Source organism: Pan paniscus, chromosome Y (genome assembly GCF_029289425.2).
Source record: "Pan paniscus chromosome Y, NHGRI_mPanPan1-v2.0_pri, whole genome shotgun sequence".
Taxonomy (NCBI): Eukaryota; Metazoa; Chordata; class Mammalia; order Primates; family Hominidae; genus Pan; species Pan paniscus.
The window spans coordinates 24,490,637-24,495,427 of NC_073273.2; the positions used below are offsets into that span (position 1 = coordinate 24,490,637).

The window sequence follows — 4,791 nt, forward strand, 5'->3', positions numbered from 1 at the left end:
TTTTTACAAAACAGCTTAACATGGAAGTCTCACAAAATGTGCAGATTTCCTCAGATCCCAAAAACAATGGAAAAGTACTTAGACCACAAGGCCTTCACAGGAATAACAGAAAGAAGAGGAGAACTTTGGCTGTCACTGTGAATGCCCTGGAATGCTAGAGGATGAACAGGAGAAGCCTTAGAAGATTGAAGAGCATAATAAGCAAGGGTAGGAAATTCCCATCTGTGGAGGCAAAAGAAGTAAATCTAGAATTTTCCAGAACCAATTTCTTTGAAGCAGAACTTCCAACACCACATTTTAAAGGTTTTCTCCTTGGCCTTTGCACCTCTCATCTTTGTTATTTGTTCATTCTTTCCTATTGGGGTGATGCCTATTATTCTCTCTTTTTACATTCCAAAGATATTTCCTTTACTGTAGAATGGGGCATCCAAGGGAGACTACAGCCATGAGTTCTTAGCTTCTGTTTCTGGTTGAGCCAGTAAGGTCCTTTCCTCATTCCCCTTTGCTGCTTATCACTAGAGACAGAACCTGAAAACCATTGCTGCAGGCTGCTAAAAACCTAACACAAAACAGAGCCATAACAAAAACAAAACAAGGCGGGTTGGAAAAGCTTGCTGTACAAGGCAACCAGGTCTGGCTTATATTCACCACATCCCTTCTTCTTTCCCAGAACAGCAATTGGGCTCAAGAGAAAACATCCAACTTTCAGTATCTCCCTCAGTATAGAATGAGAACAGTGGAACATATATTCAAAGGTTTGGCTTTTTGGGCTACCCCGATGACTAGATTCTGTCTCCCCCAACAGGGAATGCTAAAGGAAATGGCAGAGTTATGAGAATGACAACTTATGACTGCTGAGAAGAGAAGTTCCATGCTTATCACAGCCTCAGAGAAACAAACACTGCAATCAACTGCGGAAGCAAAGGACTACCGTGTCTGGAAAACAATGGGAAAAAATATCTTTACCTTAAAAATACACACACAAGCCCACAGAAGACACATTGAGGACCCTGTTAATGAAGCACCAGGATGTACAGCCTCACTGATTGTTGTATTATCTTGTAGTAAGAAAGTTTGTACATACTACATTACACAGTTGTTTTATAAATTTCTGAATCTCATCAAAAGATTGCAGGGCATACAGAAAAGGACGAAAACATGTCCCAAATGAAGAAATAAAATAAACCTACAAATATTGACCTTTAAAAATATTTGTTGACTTTTAAAGGTCAAAATTTGTAGGTTTATTCTTTGTTGTTTTTGTTGTATTCGCATTATATAATTTCAAAAATCAAAATAATTATCAAAGCTCCTTAATGACATGGACACTCCTCCGGTCCGCAGGGCCCCCGCAAGGGAGGAGACTCGACACCATGCAGGACACCCGGGTGGACCCCCAACCCACGCCCAAGTCTCAGAGCAGGAGCAGGCACCTGGCTGCACCAGGACGAAGCCGCCTCCACCCCCAGCGGTCGCGGACTCCAGGAGCTCCAGACCTAGGGTCGTGGTGAGATTTTTTGATTGACTGCGCGATGGTGGCTGAGTTGCAAGCAAATGGGTTTCATCACCTTAAATGGTTTTGAATCAATGAAGCTATATTCCCTTAAAAAGACGGACAGCCCATCGTGTGAACTATAGAGTTTGTGAACAAATTTATATTGGGTTCATAGTGGCATCATGCATACAGACTCCTGCGAGTTCCCCTAAGTTCTTAGAGGACTGCTTTGCCTTTTGAGCTGAGAGTTGCAAAGTTCCGTAAAGAATGGCCCTTGTCGATAAGCGCTAAGTCAAGAGACAGCGATTGGACAGAATTTGTGAAGGAATTCGCCGCCAGATCATGAAAGACCCCCTGAGCCCCCGCTCACTGGCCGCGTTCCTGGTCGGCCGTGACTGCACTGTGTACATGCCCATCCTGAAGGACCTGGCCACCGTGGCCTTCTGTGATGCAGTCCACGCAGGAGATCCACGAGAAAGTTCTAAACGGAGCCGTGGGCTCCATGATGTACCACACCATCACCTCACCAGGGAGGATCTGGCAAATTTCAAGGCCTTGAGAGTGATCGTGGGGGTGGGCAGTGGCTATGACAACGTGGACATCAAGGCTGCCAGCGAGCTTGGAATTGCTGTGTGAAACATCCCGTCCGCAGCCGTGGAAGAGACAGCAAATTCCACCAACTGCCACATCCTCAACATGTACCGGAGGAACACATGGCTGTACCAGGCACTGTGGGAAGGCAAGCGGGTTCAGAGAACGGAGCAGATCTGCGAGGTGGCCTCGGGAGTGGCCCCCATTCGTGGGAAGACGCTGGGCCTCATCGGCTAGGGTCGCACGCAGCAGGCTTTCGCAGTTCCAGCCACAGCCTTTGGATTCAGCGTCATATTTTATTACCCCTACTTGCAGGATGGGATCGAGCAGTCCCTGGGCATGCAGAGGGTCTACACCCTGCAGGATTTGCTGTAGCAGAGCGACTGCATCTCCTTGCACTGCAGTCTCCACGAACTTAAGCACCACCTTATCCATGACTTTACCATAAAGCAGATGAGGCAGGGAGCATTCCTTGTGAATGCAGCCCGTAGTGGCCTGGTGGACGAGAAAGCCTTAGCACAGGCCCTCAAGGAGGGCAGGATACGAGGGGCAATCCTCGACGTGAATGAGTCGCAGCCCTTTAGCTTTGCTCAGGGTCCGTTGAAAGATGGCCCCAATCTCATCTGCACTCCTCACACTGCCTGCTACAGCCAGCAGGTGTCACTGGAGATGAGGGAGACAGCTGCCACGGAGATCTGCGGAGCCATCACAGGCCGCATCCCAGGAAGCTTAAGAAACTGTGTGAACAAGGAATTTTTTGTCATATCTGTGCTTTGGTGGGAAATAGACCAGCAAGCAATTCATCCAGGCATCGTGGGGGTGGCTCCAGGAGGACTTCCCGCATCCATGGAAGGGATCTTCCCTGGAGGCATCCCGGTGACTCACAAACTCCCCACAGTGGAACATCCTTCCCAAGCGCCCTCTCCCAACCAGCCGTCAAACACGGGGACAATCGAGAGTACGCCAAGGAGAAATAACAGACAATGCCGGAAGGTAATCATTCAGATACACTTGGGAACAAGAGACAGTGAAAAATAGATAAACTAAGAGAAAAAGAATCTGACGCTCTTTTTAGCTGATTCTGGACATAGGCTCATTGGTATTGCAGTGCTAAAACTACAAGAGCTAGAAAACTGAAGATGTCGTCTGCTTACGGAAGCTCTGAAAGACTAGAGTGTGATTTATTAACGACCAACTTCCGTTATTGTGTGTTGTTTTTCATCTGTGCGTCAAATCACAAAGAATAAATAGAACTTTTTCCTTTATCAGTCCCTTGGGCACAGCAGGTCCGGAACACCCTGCTCAGAATGTTGCATCAAGACTTCAAACATCAAAATAAAAACCATGAGGAGGAAATCCCCATCTTTTGACTTGAGTCCCTTCAGTCTACAGGGACTGTTTACCGCTTTTTGCTAATAGGAAGATCACATTACTAGAAAATGTGGAGTAAACTATGTGCCTGTGTTAGTCATCCGCACCCATAGGATTGAAGACAGTACCGGCCCCTGTACAGAGAAGCATCTCTCATATCTGAACTGCATACTGAGCGGGCAAGTCGGTTGCAAGTTCAGTAAAAGCCTCCGATAATGCAAGCAAAAAAAAAAAAAAAAAAAAAAAGTATTAAGTTTCACAAGCTGTTTGTAATGAAGTATATTTTCGCAGTTTCAGATCCTCTGCTATTTTCTTGAGTGGAAAGGGTTCAAGGTTTCTTGAACCCTTGCACTAAAAGGGTTCAAGAAAAATAATATTGCATTTTCTTATGTCACAGGAAACACTTTTAATGGTAACTTGTCAGATGCTCTATGAACAAACCCACTTTTTAAGACATTGATAAAGTCTTCTTTTCTTCACGTTGTGTTTTATACAAGAACACTTCAGATGTATTGGATGTGACTGATTTTAACAAATTCTATTAGATTTGCCTCAATTAGTTACATGTTCTGTTCATAGTCTTTTGTGAATCATTGTCTTTTTGTTTAAAAAGATGGCCTATTTTGATGCTTTGATTAGGTACATTTACGTTTTTGTAAGAAAAGAAAAATTTTTTAAATTGTCCCAAACAGAAAAATAATGGCTATCAGAAGTACGTTTTTTTGTAGTGTAGTACGAGTTACCATTACTGTAGTTGTTTATTGTAAAGATGGACATTTAGCATTCAGTGCAGTTTTCAATAAAATGTAATTAGAAAAAAACTGTTTAATGAACAAAAACAGAACACAGATAACAAAAGAATATTAGAAGAAGTGATACATAAAGAAAATGAGATATCAATAAAAATATTTTTAAAAACCTACAACAATTGTGAATCTGAAGAACATAATAACTATATTAAAAATTTAATCAACACTCACAAAAGCAGACTAATAAAGAGAAAAAAATTACACAATTAATGACATTGTAGTTATAAATATTGAGTGATAAAAACAAATTTTTTAAACAGAATGTAGAAAAAAGTATAGGACGTACTGCACACCATCAAGTGGACTATTATATTTATAAATATAAATATTTACATTTTTTTGTTATCTTACAAAAACAATACAGGAGAAAAGTAATAAAGCGGTTATTTTTAAAAAGTAGCTGAGAAATCCCCAGATGACAAGGTAATTAAACAAGAAGAAATACTTCCAAACAAAAACCTTCAACTGGAATAATATCACTTCAGAAATAAAAAAACTAAACCTTTCCAAAATAAATAAAAGTTG

At 42.3% G+C, this 4,791-nt stretch overlaps 1 pseudogene; it reads left to right on the top strand.

Moving 5' to 3' along the window:
- Positions 1 to 1,235: 1,235 nt before the first annotated feature.
- Positions 1,236 to 4,135, top strand: LOC129395690 (C-terminal-binding protein 2-like; annotated as a pseudogene).
- Positions 4,136 to 4,791: the final 656 nt, after the last annotated feature.